The following is an 18,044-nucleotide window of genomic DNA, read 5'->3' on the forward strand; positions in this document are numbered from 1 at the left end:
TTACATTTGTATCCATAGGTGTGTCAACTGGTCTACAACCCTTCATTCCTGTTTCTTCAAGGAGATCCAAGACAAATTTCCTTTGAGACAATATTATCCCATGTTTGGATTGAAGAACTTCTATACCCAAAAAATATTTAAGCATACCAAAGTCTTTAGTCTTGAATTCCTGACATATCATCTGTTTCACCTCTTGTATGCTCAAAGCATCATCACCGGTTAAGATAATATCATCCACGTATACGGCCAATAATATTTTCCCTTTGACCGTATCTTTATAATATACGGAATGATCAACTGAGCACCGATGAAAACCAAACCATAGGAGTGTTTGACTAAATTTATCAAACCAAGCCCGAGGGGACTGCTTAAGCCCATATAAAGACTTTTTTAATCGGCATACTGACTCCCCCTCAACCACATAACTAGGTGGTTGAACCATATAAATTTCCTCATTGATATCACCATTTAAAAAAACATTTTTAACATCCAATTGATAGCCGGGCCATGAGGAGTTAGCAGCAATAGATAAGATGATGCGTACCAAATTCAATTTTGCAACAGGAGAGAAGGTCTCCTCATAATCTATCCCATAGCACTGCGTATAGCCCTTAGCAACCAGTTGAGCTTTAAGATGAGCAACCGATCCATCCGGATTATGTTTCACAGAAAAAACCCATTGACAACCAACCGGTATTTTACCTTTCGGGAGTGATGTTAAGTACCAAGTTTGGTTTTCAAATAAGGTGTGCATTTCTTCATCCATAGCCGCCTTCCATCTTGGATGTCTCAGGGCCTCCTGATATGACTACGGAACGGAACTAGAAGAAAGGGACGTAAGAAACTGAAAACACTCAGAAGACAAGCGATGGTGAGACATAAAATTTGAGATATGATGCAAATTAGTACAGGAGCAACGTTCTTTTCTTAAAGCAATAGGCCGAGTATCAAATTCAGGCCCATACATAGGAGGAGAAGGACTTACCTCGGGTGGATCCGACAACTCCACAGGTGAAGGTACGGTCGGTGCATCAGGGGATGGATCCACTTCAAGATTGAACGGCACAAGCGGACAAGGAGTAGTAGAAAGACAAGTCCATCCTGGAGGAGCATCATGGGAGGAGTAGAAGGGAGTGTCCTCAAAGAAAGTCACATCCCTAGAGATAAACATCCTCCGAAGGGTAGGATTGTAACAGACATAACCTTTCTGGGTGCGAGAGTATCCCAAAAAAATACACTTCATAGACCGAGGATCAAGTTTATTTTTATGTGGAGATGTAACATGAACAAAACACGTACATCCAAACACTTTCAATTGTTGAAGTTAAAAAAAACGAAACTACAAAGGGTAAATGGTTGTTGGCATTTCATCAAACATATAATGGGCATCCAACAACATAACACAAACCCATGAGCAACCTAAAGTAGGAGAAGATACAGCAATATGTGCTGAAATTCTACCTCAAATGAGATGGATCCAAATTACATAAAGGTAATTGAATTTCACCCATCAATCTTAATAAGATGCAAACAGCAAATGGTCTTGATCACTCTTGTAATTGATTTACAAGGAGTCAAGATTATAACATCAATATAGTCATAGAAATAAATATTTACAACATATAAAGATTTATCTTGACTTGATGTGACTCCAAATTCAAGAAGTAAAGAAAACAGTAAAAAGGAGTGTAAATAAGAAAATAAAACAAAAAAAAACGTAAATAAGAAGATGATGAACTTATCTCTTTATGACTGAACTCCTTTTACAACTTCTTGAACAAATTTCATAATAACTCCATGAAGAGATCCTAAACTCCTTGTTCTGATACCATGTAGAATTTAGGATCTCATGAAAGGAACTTTAGATCAACAAGAAAGAAGAAGAAGAAGAAGAGAGAAGGAGAAGAGGGTTTGGATTAAGGGAGAAGAGGGTTGTGTCAAAAAGAAAAATGAGGGCTGGACGAATTTGTGGAAAGAGAGGAGAGTGCTTCAATGCCCTACCTCTTAGCCAATGCCTTTATTTATAGTTTTACAATACCCTTAGGGCTACAACTTGATAAAACAAAAGACATAAAAGGAACACATATTTACACTTCTATGCCATCTTTATGGAAAGTACCATATTTTACACATATGCCACTCCTTTGACCTATGGGCTTCTTGTCGTGAGCTTGTGGGCTTGAGCCCATCTTCCAACAAAGTGTCAGTGCCAAGAGATGTTGAAACAGGGTCTTATTCGTCCCAATCGCTCCCCATTCTCTTTACCCGTCTTACTTGTGAAGAAACATGATGGGACATGGAGGTTCTGTGTGGATTATCGGGAGTTGAACGTGCAGACAGTAAAAGACAAGTTTTCGATTCTGGTAGTGGATGTGCTCTTGGATGAGTTACTTGGGTCGTGGTTATTCGCTAAACTCGACCTCCGTTAGGGATACCATCAGGTCCGGATGCACCCCTTTGATATCAAGAAGACGACGTTCCACACGCACCATGGCCACTTTGAGTTCGTCGTCATGCCGTTCGGGTTATCCAATGCACCCTCCACTTTTCAAGCTCTGATGAACGAGGTATTTAGCCCCTATCTTGGAAAATTTGTTCTTGTATTTTTCGATGATATTTTGATATATAGCAAGTCGGTTGAGGATCACTTGGCACACTTGAGGATTGTTTTCGACTTGTTACGAGCACATCAGCTCTATTTGAAACATTCCAAGTGTTCTTTTGCGGCTTCACATGTGGGGTATCTGGGACACATTATCTCACATGAGGGGGTTACGGTGGATCTCGAGAAGATCCGAGCTATTCACAAGTGGCCGCAGCGACAGTCGTGTTTTGCATTACGGGGTTTTTTGGGTCTTGCGGGCTACTACCACAAATTTATTCAGAACTATGGGCCAGTGGCAGCACCATTGACCAGTTTACTCAAGAAAAAATCCTTTATTTGGAATGAGGAGGCCACCAAGTCGTTTGTGGCACTCAAAGCTGCCCTCGCATCCGCGCTAGTATTACAACTTCTCAACTTTGACGAATTGTTCATGGTAGAGTGCGATGCTTCGGGAGTGGGCATTGGGGCCGTTTTACAGCAGCTGGGCCATCCTATTGCGTATTTTAGCAGACAGTTGGCAGTCCGTCATCACAAGCTGGCAGCCTATGAGCGCTTATTGATTGGGTTGGCCAAGGTGGTCCAACATTGGAGGCCTTATCTCTGGGGCCGAGCTTTTCTCATACGCACGGATCACTACAACATTAAATTCCTACTAGAACAGCGTTTGACGACGTCGCCACAGCAGCACTGGATCAGTAAGTTGTTGGGGTTTGACTTCTCGGTGGAATATTGCACGGGGAAATTAAATAAGGCGGCATACACCTTGTCACGATGTTTAGAGGATCAACAAACGGTCTATTCGATCAGCCAGCCGAGATTTCTCATTCTGGACTTGGTGAGAGACGCACATGCCACAGACCCTGCACTGCAAAAACTACATCAGAAGATTTTGGAAGGGACAATGAATTCAAAGTGGTCCATCTAGGATTCACTTATTTATTACAAGCAACGGCTTTTCCTTCCACCTGAGTTCGAGTTGATTCCAGCTATTCTCTCGGCCTACCATGACAGTACACACGAGGGGATATAGAAGACCTTGCACAAAATTCAAGCTGATTTTTACTGGTAAGCCATGAAACCCTCTATTGAGACTTATGTGGGCGACTGTCAGGTCTTCCAGTACAACAAAGCCGAGCACTTGAGTCCAGCTGGTCTTCTCCAGCCTCTAGCCCTTCCTACGCAGGTTTGGGCCGACATTTCGATGGATTTGTGGAAGGTCTACCCCTGTCCTCTGGAAAATTCGTACTTTTCGTGGTAGTTGATAGATTCTCCAAGTACCGACATTTTATACTACTGGCTCATCCTTATACAGAAACACAGCTTGCTCAGACTTTCCTGGAGCAGATAGTCCGCTTACATGGCATTCCAGAATCTGTTGTAAGCGACAGCGATGCAGTTTTCACGAACACCTTTTGGCGTGAACTTTTTCGCTTGATCGGGACTAAATTGAAGTTCTCCTCCGCCTATCATCCACAGACAAATGGGCAGACAGAGGTGGTGAACCGCACCATCAAGATGTATCTACGGTGCTTGGTGGGTGATCGTCCACGACAATGGGTTCAATGGCTTCCGTGGGCCGAATATTGTTACAACACTTCGTTCCACTCTGCCTTGCAATCCACCTCGCCTTCTCTCGTACAACCCAAGGTCCACCCGCATGGACGCGATTGATCAGGCACTCAGGGACCGGGATCTGCTGCTACAAAATATCACAGAACGGCTACGACACGCCGAATCTCGGATGAAGGGTGTCTACGACAAAGGCCACCGTGAGGTCTCTTTTGAGGTTGGGAGTATGTGGTGGCTACAGCTCCAGCCCTACCGTCAGTAGTCTATTGCGGGACCTCCACATCATAAGCTCTCTCCCCAATTTTTTGAGCCATTTCCCATTCTTCGAAGTGTGGGACCAGTCGCCTATCAACTCAAATTATCGGACACGGCCAAAATTCATGATGTGTTTCATGTCTCTCTTTTGAAGCCACATTCTGGGGCGCAACCTACATCCGCTCCATTCCTACCACCGGTTGTGGCGAGGTTATTCTCAACCCAGCTACGGTGTTACATGCGCGGCTGACCAATGACCATTGGGAGATTCTCGTTCAGTGGATGGACACTGACCCCGACACTGCCACATGGGAACGTGTCGACATCTTCAAACAGGTCTACCCAACTTTTGAGCTTGAGGACAAGCTCTTTCTCCATGGGGAGGCAAATGTTGTGGACTCAATAGCACACCGAGTCACACAACGAAGGAGGCAACAACAACTCACTCAATAGGATTTATTTCTTATATTACTTTGAGTAGAATTTATTTCTTATATTATTTTAAGTAAGAGTTATTTCTAATTACTTTTATATGTAGGGGCATTATGGGGAATTATTGTAACCCTAACCCTAAAACTCCATGACGTGATCTATTTAATGGAAAGGAATGAATGAAATAGGGAAGCTTTGAGATTTTAGAATAACCTAGTGTAAACAGGCTAAGATCACTTCTTGATCCCGAGTTTAGGGTTTACTCCAAAAATCCAACCTATCCTTCACCCTCCATTACCATCCATCTTCATCCAACTTCATCCACCATCATCCCTAGTTGGAAGAGGAGCTTTCTGCCCCTTTTCTGAGCCCAAAGAGAGGGTCTTCTCTCCTCCTCAGCGTCAACAACAAGTAGGGGTTCAATCCCTCTTGACGAGCAGCAAAAAGGAAGAGTTGCTGGTTCTTCCACATGAAGGACTAGAGAAACTCCTCTTGTTGGGGAAGCATCATGGAAACAAAGCAAGAACAGCCATCAACGTGAGCCAAGGCTGCCCCCCTACCCTAGGCCTTCAAGCCTAGCACGAGTTGCACCAAATCAGGGTTGAAACCCTAGTTTATGTGAGCAAGAATAGGTATTCTTCCAGTATCTCTCCACCTGAATTAATTCCATCTAGCTATAACTTTAGCACTAGAGTGAGTCCATAAAAAGGGAGACTAATCACTGGTGGAAGATTTACCAAAGAAGGGATCTTCAACCCTCCTTACCGAGTCCAACAACTCAGTACCAGTGCTGGATTCACAAATCCCACGCCATGTTACTCGATCCATGACCCGGGACCGTATCATTTATTTGTAATTTGTTGAACTTATGGCCTTTGGCATGTTTTTCCTTATTCCCTATATATGGACGTGAGATGAATGAAGGAATGGAAGCATTGAGTAAAGTAATTTTAGCTAGGTCAGATTCTCCTTCAGAGGTCTAGGTCGAATTCTCCCTCAGAGGTCCAGGCGAGCTTCCTTCAAAGCTCAATCCATTCCATTCCGATTCGACTATTACACGTTCAGAGAACAGGGGTTCTCTTCCAGCATCAACAGTCAATCTGGAGGGAAGAGAGGGAAGAAGGGTGACAAGATCCATGGCCTGGGATGATCCCAACATCTTGGTATCAGACAGGTCCACCCTTGGGGATTCCTCTTCCCCGGAGGATTTGCGTCAGCTTATTGATGCAAATTGTCAAAGATCAAATGCAGGTATTGATGATCTTTGCACTTCAATGGAGACCATCTATACGACACTCGAGCTCATTCTCAGGCGACTTGATGAAGGTGGGGTCGGGGACCATTGCCGCCAGCAGCCTATTCTTCGTCGGCCGAGCACCACCAGCCACCACCACCTCCTTCACCACCGTTGCGCCACCCCCATCCACCTATGGCACCTCACGCCCAGGGACCAAATTCGGTTCCCAGGTATGTGAAACTGGACTTTCCAACACTTGATGGGTCTAAGGACCCCTTGATATGGTTACACAAATGTGACCAGTTCTTTTACAATCAAAAAACACCGGCAGATGATCAGGTCCAATTGGCAGCATACCATATGCTCAATGAAGCGCTCCTATGTTCCACCAATTCCGAAATGAACATTTGGTTCAGGATTGGGAGACATTTAGACAATCTTACATGATGAGGTTTGGTCCTCTAGCAAGTAGCAATGCGTTGGGCGAATTGATCAATTTTAAACAGACAAGCCCACTTGATGTGTACCAAAAGTCCTTCCAGAAACGTTTGACTAGAGTTAGTAATTTTGTCAAGCCCTCTGTTGGAAGATGGGCTCAAGCCCACGAGCTCAAGACAAGAAGCCCACATTTCAAAGGAGTGGCATATGTGTAAAATATGGTACTTTCCATAAAGATGGCATAGAAGTGTAAATATGTGTTCCTTTTATGTCTTTTGTTTTATCAAGTTGTAGCCCTAAGGGTATTGTAAAACTATAAATAAAGGCATTGGCTAAGAGGTAGGGCATTGAAGCACTCTCCTCTCTTTCCACAAATTCGTCCAGCCCTCATTTTTCTTTTTGATGCAACCCTCTTCTCCCTTAATCCAAACTCTCTTCTTCCATGTTCTTCTTCTTCTCTTCTCCTTCTCTCTTCTTCTTCTTCTTCTTTCTTGTTGATCTAAAGTTCCTTTCATGAGATCCTAAATTCTACATGGTATCAGAGCAAGGAGTTTAGGATCTCTTCATGGAGTTATTATGAAATCTGTTGAAGAAGTTGTAAAAGGAGTTCAGTCATAAAGAGATAAGTTCATTATCTTCTTATTTACATTTTTTTTGTTTCCTTTTCTTATTTACATACTCCTTTTTACTATTTTTCTTTACTACTTGAATTTTGAGTCACATCAAGTCAAGATAAATCTTTATATGTTGTAAAGATTTATTTCTATGACTAAATTGATGTTATAATCTTGACTCCTTGTAAATCAATTACAAGAGTGATCAAGATCATTTGCTGTTTGAATCTTATTAAGATTGATGGGTGAAATTCAATTACCTTTATGTAATTTGGATCCATCTCATTTGAGGTAGAATTCTAGCACATGTTGTTGTATCTTTTGGTACTTTAGGTTGCTCATGGGTTTATGTTGTGTTGTTGGATGCCCATTACATATTTGATGAAATGCCAACAACCATTTACCCTTTGTAGTTCCGTTTTTTTTAACTTCAACAATTGAATTTTTTTCTTATGTTGAAGTCTCCCATGAGCTGAAGATAAATCTCTTCCAAGTGTCTTGGTTTGTCATTAAATCTTCTCTCAATTTTTGTCTATTGCTCGTTTGTGTTGGAGTTTGGATTAAGGCCTAATCGGTTGCATCTACTTTCTTCTCTTTGTTCTTATGACTAGAAGAGAAGTTGAGTGATGGCTGGATGTTATTATCACTTTCTAAAGGCACAAATTTGTTGATAATTTGGGGGTTGCCCTTGTGAAAGAAATTAGTTCTTGTTCTCTTTTGTTGGTGATTGATTTGGTCTATGGGTTCTTCAAATTACATAGAGTAATTGTTCTTTGAAGAAGGCCTTTTCCCTTGACCTCCATATTTTACTTGCCTCATCATGGAGATTGGATACAATAGTAATAAGAGTGATATACTCCGTATTACTACAATTCCACTTAGAGGTCTCTCCAATTACATGAGCTGGTCACAATCAGTTCGGAGGGTTCTTATTACTCGTGATCTCTTGAGCCACGTTGTTAACTTTCCTCCTCCGATTGATGATGAAGATGCGTCCTACCACAAGTGGGTTAAGGATGATAACATGGTGATAAGTTGGCTCATTAATAACATGGAAGAGCAGGTGACCAACAATGTGGTCCACTTGGAAACCGCCAAGAACATATGGGACACTTGTGCCAAGCTTTACTCAAGCACTACTTCATTACAAAAAATATATGATGTCTTACAAAACATGCTGCATACGAAACATGGAGATAATATTCATGAATTTTTGGCACGATTTCGCGGTCTTCTTCAAGAATGGAAACTAGATAAGCCATATTCTACCGATATTGCCGTTCAAGAACGACAAAGAGAAGCTTTGGCAGCAGCCATTTTCTTATCGAATATTAAACCATACCTTGAGGTGGCCAAAAATCAACTTCTAAGTTCTTCTGCTCTTCCTTCCTTCGATGATATTAGTGCTACATTACTTAGGATACCAGATCCATCCCCTCCTTCTCCTATTGATGCTCCATCGATGATGTTCTCTGGCAATCGGGGAACATCTTTCTCATCCCGAGGACGAGGCAGAAATATGAGAGGGGGTCGAACTATGAGAGGGGTTGAAAATAGAGGTGGTAGAATGGGTCAGAATACTTTTCGTACTGAGCCTCAACTTTGCACTTATTGTGGCCGTCAGAACCACCTTGTGGCATCATGCTAGAAACTTCATGGCAAGCCTGATTGGGCCACAGCTAACCCAGTCTCAATTAACGTTGAGAAAAATGAAGATAAGGCTGAATCATCATGCAGAAATGTGACTCTTACGGCTGAGGACTATGCTACATTTTAGAAAATGAAGTCCTTCGTGGAATCATCTATTCCCTTATCATCTACTGCTGCCACAACTATTGCCTCTGGTATGCTTTCTTCCTCTTCTTCCTCTTCCTCTTGGATCATTGACTCCGGGGCCTTCAAACATCTATCAGGTAACAAACACTTGTTGCAGTCCTTATCTCCTTGTTATCCTCATAAATTTGTTACTATTGCTGATGGTACCCAAACCAAGGTCCTTGGCAAAGGTTCCTCCTCTCTTACTTCATCTATTCCCCTTCAAGATGTTTTGTTTGTTCCTCAATTTCCTTTAAATTTGCTCTCGGTTAGCCAATTGACCAAACAATTAAATTGCTCTATCACCTTCTCACCATCTTCTTGTGTCTTTCAGGATCTCACTACGAAGCGGGTGATTGGTGGCGGCCATGAAAAGGGGGGTTTGTACTACTTCACTCTTTTACCATTAGCTGCATTATCGTCCACTACATCTAAGGCCCAACTTTAGCACAACCGACTTGGTCATCCATCTACCCCTTCACTTTGTTCTTTGGTTCCATCTTTAAAAGGACTTTCTAATATCAATTGTGAGGTTTGTCAATTAAGTAAACATGTCAGGAGTACATATTCTCCTCGTCTTACAACTACAAGTACTGCTCCATTTGAGCTAATACATTCTGATGTATGGGGCCCTTTATGAGTCTCAAATATTTCCCACGTTAAATATTTTGTCATTTTTGTTGATGATTTTACTCGAGTGACCTCGTTATTTCTATTTAAAGAGCGTTCCAAAATTCTTCCTTTGTTTAAAAATTTTCATGCTATGGTCTTGACACAATTTGGGAAGAAAATTTAAACCCTTAGATCTGATAATGCTAAGGAATACATGTCTCATGACTTCAAATCATTTTGTGAGAGTAATGGGCTTATTCATCAAACATCATGTGCCTATACTCCTCAACAAAATGGTGTTGCTGAAAGGAAGAATCGTCATCTTCTTGAAGTTGCTTGGGGCCTCCTCTACTCCATGAAGGTACCCTATTTCTATTGGCCTCATGCTATACTTACAACATGCTTTCTCATTAATAGGTTGCCTTCATCAGTCCTTCATCATAAAACTCCTTACTCTGTGTTAATTAATGGTGAAGATCCTTTTTCTCTTCCTTTGAAAGTGTTTGGATGTACGTGTTTTGTTCATGTTACATCTCCACATAAAAATAAACTTGACCCTCAGTCTATGAAGTGCATTTTTTTGGGATACTCTCGCACCCAGAAAGGTTATGTCTGTTATAATCCTACCCTTCGGAGGATGTATATCTCTAGGGATGTGACTTTTTTTTAGGACACTCCCTTCTATTCCTCCCATGATACTCCTCCAGGATGGACTTGTCCTTCTACTACTCCTTGTCCGCTTGTGCCGTTCAATCTTGAAGTGGATCCATCCCCTGATGCACTGACCGTACCTTCACCTGTGGAGTTGTCAGATCCACCTGAGGTAAGTCCTTCTCCTCCTATGTATGGGCCTGAATTTGATACTCGGCCTATTGCTTTAAGAAAAGAACGTTGCTCTTGTGCCACTTCGCATCCTATCTCAAATTTTATGTCTCACCATCCCTTGTCTTCCGAGTGTTTTCAGTTTCTTGTGTCCCTTTCTTCTTCTTCCGTTCCACAGTCGTATCAGGAGGCCCTGAGACATCCAGGATGGAAGGCGGCTATTGATGAAGAAATGCACGCCTTATATGAAAACCAAACCTGGTACTTAACATCACTCCTTAAAGGTAAAAGACCGGTTGGTTGTCGATGGATTTTTTCGGTGAAACATAATCTGGATGGATCGGTTGCTCGTCTTAAAGCTCGACTGGTTGCAAAGGGCTAAACATATTGAGGTGGATTGTCATTTTATACGGGAGAAGTTTCAAGCAGGAATAATCTCTCTCAAACATCTCAAGAGCAAGTAGCTGATATTCTCACTAAACCCGTTACATCTAAAATCCTATCGTTTATATGTGGCAAGCTGGGTATTTATGATGTATTTTCTCCTCCAGCTTGAGGGGGAGTGTTGGAAGATGGGCTCAAGCCCACGAGCTCCAGACAAGAAGCCCACACTTCAAAGGAGTGGCATATGTGTAAAATATGGTACTTTCCATAAAGATGGCATAGAAGTGTAAATATGTGTTCCTTTTATGTCTTTTGTTTTATCAAGTTTTAGCCCTAAGGGTATTGTAAAACTATAAATAAAGGCATTGGCTAAGAGGTAGGGCATTGAAGCACTCTCCTCTCTTTCCACAAATTCGTCCAGCCCTCATTTTTCTTTTTGACACAACCCTCTTCTCCCTTAATCCAAACTCTCTTCTTCCACGTTCTTCTTCTTCTCTTCTCCTTCTCTCTTCTTCTTCTTCTTCTTTCTTGTTGATCTAAAGTTCCTTTCATGAGATCCTAAATTCTACACCCTCCTAGTATGTTCAAATCTTTACTGCTAGATTAATTGAGGCCCTACGTCTGGAGGTTGAATTACATGGCCCAAGAGATTTGGACCACACTATGAATCTGGCCAGGACAATTGATACTAAACAGAGTGTTCTAAAGGACTCACTGATCAGAAAACCAGCTTGGCCAAGCAGGATAAATACCTCTGTGCCATCACCCTATTCAGGGCCTCCACGTACAGGTCCTACTTGCAGAGAGTTCTTCCTCCACGCCACCAACCCCTTACATAAAAAAATTTAATAGACAGGAGATGGAACAGAGGAGGGCCAAGGGCCTTTGTTTTAATTGTGAGGACCAATATGTCCATGGTCACATATGCAAAAAATTGTTCAGTGTAATTCTCTGTGCGGATTCTGAGGACATCTTACCCGAGGAAGACATTGTCGAGACAGAACAGGAGGGCCCAGCTATTTCAGTCCATGCCATGACTGGCCCGCGCAGTTCCAACACAATGCAAGTTCTGGCACAGTTGCACCTCTACAATTACTCGCCTTAGTTGACTCGGGCAGCACGCATAACTTCATCAGTCAGCCAGTAGCAGAACAACTTGGGTTAGTAATCCAGCAGAACACATGCCTCTCAGTCTCAGTGGCCAATGGGGCCAAAATCGCCAGTGTGGGTATCTCTATAGCCACCCCCTTTTCTATTGAGGGCCACTCCTTTATTGCCTTTTTTTTGGTGATTCCTCTTGCAGGATTTGATTTGGTATTTAGAGTTAAATGGCTCCAACTATTGGGGCCTATTTTATGAGATTTTTAGGACCTAACCATGACTTTCACAGAGGCCCAACGTCAGATAACCTTGCATGGCACACATGCTACTGTGCCCTGCACACTTCAGGCAGTTCAGGTCTAGAGCACCGAGTTCTGTAAGTTATCTCAATTACTTACAGGCTTTGAAGATTTATTTCAGGCACCTTCTACTCTTCTGCCTATTTGCCACTGTGATCACCGCATCAGATTACACATAGGGACTGAACTTGTGGTCGTTAGGCCTTACCGATATCACCACTTATACAAGGATGAAATTGAGAGCCAGTGCCAAACTATGCTTGTCCAGGGAATTATTCAGCCCAGCAGGTCTCCTTTCTCATCCCTGGTGTTACTGGTCAAAAAGCATGACAAATCGTGGAAGTTTTGTGTGGACTACAGGCAGCTCAATGCTCACACAATTAAAGACAAATTTCCCATTCCAGTGGTGGATGAGTTGTTAGATGAGTTACATGGTGCCACTATATTTACCAAGCTGGACTTGAAGTCAGGTTATTATCAAATTCAAGTTCATCCTTCAGATGTGGAGAAGACCGCATTTCACACGCACCATGGCCATTTCGAGTTCCTCGTCATGCCCTTTGGTCTCTCCAATGCGCCATCCACATTCCAGGCCTTCATGAATGAGGTATTTAGCTCTCTCTTGCGGAAATATGTTCTTATTTTTATTGATGATACTGGGACGAGCACCTTTAGCACCTTCAACATGTATTTACTGTTCTCCGCTCCCATTATTTGGTTTTAAACAAGTTTAAATGTTCTATGGGTACTTCTGAGGTGGCATACTTGGGCCACGTTATTTCACCAGTTGGGGTGAAGGTTGACCAATGCAAGATTCAGGCCGTCACTGACTGGCCTCCTCCCACCTCCATCACAGCGTTAAGGGGAGTTTTGGGCCTCGCTGGGTATTATAGAAAATATATCCGCAGCTATGGCCAGATTGTAGCGCCGCTCCACAACCTTCCCAAGAAAAATGCTTTCACCTAGTCCGAGACACCGGATCATTCCTTTCAGCAGTTGAAGGAAGCATTATCTTCAGTGCCGGTTTTGCAGCTCCCAGATTTTGATGAGTTATTTGTAGTGGAATGTGATGCTTTGGGCAGAAGTATAGGTGCAGTGTTACAACAACAAGGCCACCCGATTGCTTATTTCAGCCAACAGCTTTGCCAACACCATCACAAACTAGCAGCTTATGAAAGGGAATTAATTGGTTTAGCTAAAGCAATCCAGCATTGGCGGCCTTATCTCTGGGGGCACCCATTTATTATTCGAACCGATCATTGCAGCCTGAAGTATCTTCTTGAGTAGTGTCTCACCCAACACTGGTTGAGTAAGCTAATGGGGTTTGACTTTACTGTTGAATATAAACCTGGCAGTTTGAATCTGGGGGCCGATGCCTTGTCTCACCGGACGTCCCTGAGCCACACTTACATGCAATCAGTCAGCCCAGAGTTCTTTTGCTAGATTCTATAAGGGAGGACACACGGCAGCATCCGAAACTCATTGCCTTATATCATGATATTCAGCAGGGGACATCAGATATCCATTGGACGATCCAGGATCGTCTTATCTTGTTCAGGAACAGGATTTTTCTGCACCACACCTTGCCACTTCTTCCCAGTTTCTTAGCCTCTTTCCATGATAGTACACATGATGGCAGACAAAAAACATATTTCTGCCTCAGTAGAGATTTTTATTGGAAGGGTATGAAAAGCAGTGTAACAGATTATGTGGCAGCTTGTCAGACTTGTCAACGGAACAAAGCCGAATCATTAAGTTCAGCAGGGTTACTCCAACCACTTCAGCTACCATCACAGGTATGGTAAGATATTTCCATGGACTTCATTGATGGCCTTCCCCCCTCTTCCGTTAAATCCGTTATATTTGTTGTGGTTGACCGTTTCTCCAAGTATGGCCATTTCCTCCCTTTGGCACATCCCTACACTGCTGCTCACGTGGCTCAGATCTTCATGGATAACATTGTCCGGTTACATGGGATGCCTGCGTCCATTACCAGTGACAGGGACGACATATTTACCAATACGTTCTGGAAAGAACTATTCAACCTACAAGGCACGAAATTGGCGTTCTCTTCTGCCTACCATCCGCAGACTAATGGTCAGACCGAGGTAGTTAACAAGACGATTGGGATGTATCTCCGTTGTTTTGTGGGGGACTCACCTAAAAGGTGGGTAAGTGGCTTGCATGGGCAGAGTTATGTTATAATACATCATACCACAACGCCCTCGGCATTACTCTGTTCAAGGTAGTGTGGCAGAGATCCGCCTCGGCTTTTGTCATATGAACTAGGTACATCCAAGGTAGCCACCTTGGACCAGGCTTTAGCAGAAAGGGACGCCATGCTCTGTGAGGTGCGCACTCATCTCCAAGAGGCCCAACATGCTATGAAACTATCTTATGATAAGAAGCACCGGGAAGTGTTCTTCTCTCCTGGGGATTATGCTAGCTATGTCTCCAACATTATAGGCAGATTTCACTAACTGCATCTAAACGTCACAAACTCTCCCCGAAATATTATGGTCCCTTTCAGGTGTTGGACCGCATTGGTACAATCGCCTACCGCTTGCAGCTTCCACTAGAAGCCAAGATCCACAATGGATTTCACGTCTCCCAATTGAAAGCCTTCCAAGGAGACTCCCCATTGCTACACACACCTCTGCCACCGCTACATGAAGGTCGGGCCCTTTCTACTCCAACGCAGGTGTTGCGGGCTCATGTTATGTTAAAGATACATAAGATTGATCATCTAGGTTTGAACCTAGGCCAATCGAATATGGCTACCAATTGACTTTAATAATGTCATTTAAAAAAAAAATTCAAATTATGTGAAGAAGTTTCCCTTATTTTGTGTATGAAAGGGGATGAAGCTTTGCCCCTGCTTCTATTGGCAAGAGTCTTTGCATTCTCTATGATGGGAGGGTGGGGGATCCTGCCCCCATCCTCGTGAATTGGGTTAGTAGGGGCTGTCATTAGAGGTGTTGATTTTCCTTACTAACTCAAATTTTCAGTATGCTTTAATAAAAATGAGACAATCTTTTACATGATTAGATACTTGGGTAATTTTAGGAGATTCTCTGTTTACTATTTATTAAATGAAACAAAAACAAGTAAGCATTATTCCATATTGGTTTATGTTATTACTCTGTTATCTATAATGGTATGCACACGTGAGATATTATGCCACTCTAGTGATATTATTTTAAGAATTTTGTAACATTTTTTTAGTAATTCTAGGCTTTTGTTTATATGATTATATATATATATATATATATATATATATATATATATATATATATATATATATTTGTAATTTTAAAGTTATTCAAGTAGTTTTTCTTTTTATTCTATTTATTTACTTGATTACCCATTTTATTAATAAATAAGGAAATAGATGATAAACAAAATAAGATATAAGTAATTAGGTTAAACATTAAGTGGAAAAAGCCACAAATAATTTTGAATGATATAAGAAACAAGTACTTCACACACCACACCATCATGTGGGTTTAAACCCACATTTTGTGCTTGACATGAAAAAAATAGTTTCGGTAGCTTAGACCCACTAATGGATTTTCACAACAATAAACTAGATTCTCTATCCTGGACCTACAAAGGGAATTTCAACAACAAATTAAACAATTAAACTTAAACCCACACTTGGAATTCAGTAGGTAACTAAGCTTATGACCTAAACCTCACAAGGTTTATCACCAAACTAACAAGGCTCTCCAGGCTACACCCATGCAGTGCTTATCAATAATCAATTAGGCAAATCAATTCAAGTCCAAAAAGGGTTTATCAATGGCTAACTAGATTAAGTCTAGACTCAAATTTGGAATTTCCATCTATTCAATCGTCAGAGTGGTTCCGTCCACTCTTGTAGGCGGTAGCTTTCCACACCTAACAGATTGGTCTTTTGGGTGTATTGGCTAGCCGCTGTCATGGTATCAGAGCTGGGCACGCCACGTCCCGCGTTTGAATCCCGTGAGAGGCGGTCAAGAATGGGCGGGGTGAGTGTCAGAGTGGTTCTATCCACTCTTGTAGGCGGTAGCTTTTTGCACCTAACAGATCGGTCTCTTGGGTTGTATTGGCTAGCCGCTGTCATGGTATCAGAGCGGGCTCCCACGTCGCACGTTCGAATCCCGGAGGGGGTGACCTAGCGGAAGGGGTGACCTAGAGGAGGGGGCGACCTCAGTGTGGAGTAGGCCGTCGCTAGAGTGGGCCGCCGTGGACGTCAGCTCGCGAAGGTGGGGTGTGATGTTATGGTCCTGGGTTAATACCTATGCTTTCTGTTCCTAACAGGCCTGTCTTTTGGCAACATTGATCAAGTCCGATGAACATGGGAATAAAAGTATGTTATAGACCAAATAGTAAGCCGAGTCAGAACACTGTGACTAAGTCAGTTAAGTAGTCATTTAGTTTATTTTCATGTTAAATGCCATAAAAAATGTACAATTGTAATTCTCTAAACTTTGTGGTCGTTAGCCCCAAGGGATGTCTTTAGAATTTAAAAAGAGCCTTTGATGAATTAAAAATTAGTTCAGGTCGGATTCTCCTTCTGTGATGTCCAAGGTCGGATTCTCCCTTCTAGCTCAGGTCCAGGGTCACCCTTCACCGTTTTCACCTCCTTTGCTATGTATCCCTACGGGTTCCAGCGTGTCAGATCCGGGATTACGAGAGCTCTCAGATCCGGAAGAACTCCTTCCCATCTCATTCAACGTATTTCAATCCGGAACTGAGAGATGAGTGTCGGGTGGATCGATCGGGCCATATCAACGTGGTATCAGAGCTGACCACTGGCGACGTTTCTTCTGCTCTCGAGGAGGCTGTTCGTCAATTTGCTCTTCGAATTGATGCACAAATTGATCGGATTTTTGATAAAATTTTTAGTGCCGCAGCGACGGAATCAGGGAACTCAGCAAAGCGCGACATCAGAGAGCCCTCTGTCTCTCATGTGACGGCAAAATCCGACATTGGGGACTCAACGGGTACGAAATCGGTAGGATACCCCCCAGACCCCTCGTCGGCACAAACGGAAGGGGATTTACCGTGAAACCCCTTCGCCCTGGACGCCCTGGAAGTCGCCTGAAATCGTGGCGTTCGCTGTCTCGGAAACACTTTCTGCGCGTCCGAATTCCGACGGCGAGGCGAACAGAGTCGTGGTGGCTGTTCGTATTCCGAACAGAGTCGCCGTGGCCATTCGTATTCCGCACGGAGTCGCCGTGGCCGTTCGTATTCCGAACAGAGCTCGCCGTGGCTGTTTGTATTCCGAACAGAGTCGCCGTGGCCGTTCGTCTTCCGCGCAGCACCTGTTCGTTGTTCCGCATCCGGGTTCAAAATTTCGGACACTCCTTCCGGCGATTATTCCGCCAATGAGGTGTTTCCGCGAGTCCCCTATATCAGACAATCCCCCATCGTCGAAGCCCAAACGGGCTGCTCTTCGCCACCGCACACGGAGGAGGCTCCGTCGGCGCCGTCAGAAACAACTCCGGCGGAATTTGACTCCTGGACACCTCCTCCCACTCGCAATCCCCCTCTCGGCCGAACAAAGGGAACCTAATTTCCAAATTGGTTGGGGTAAGTTTCAACAATCTCTTTGTTCCATTCAATCTTGCGGTCAGATGCCCAAATTCGTGCTGCTGTGTGATGAAGTTTCTGCAATGCAAGAGATTTTTTTTTTTGGGGATTACGGGAAGGAAAATACAAATTGAACGGAGGCTGTTTTATTTTTCTGTTGCCGCTGGATTGCGGTGGTGGGTACCTGAAGTTGCAAAGCAGTGATGTGGATCCAAAGACTTTGGCGAATGACATTAGTAATAATGGCTTCAAAGCAATCTGGGTGTTGGACCCAGGAATAAAAC

This window comes from Aristolochia californica, unplaced genomic scaffold (assembly GCF_029961685.1).
Source record: "Aristolochia californica isolate CCGP_79_NKW_82.1479 unplaced genomic scaffold, dmAriCali1.0.hap1 SCAF_3, whole genome shotgun sequence".
NCBI classification, from domain to species: Eukaryota; Viridiplantae; Streptophyta; class Magnoliopsida; order Piperales; family Aristolochiaceae; genus Aristolochia; species Aristolochia californica.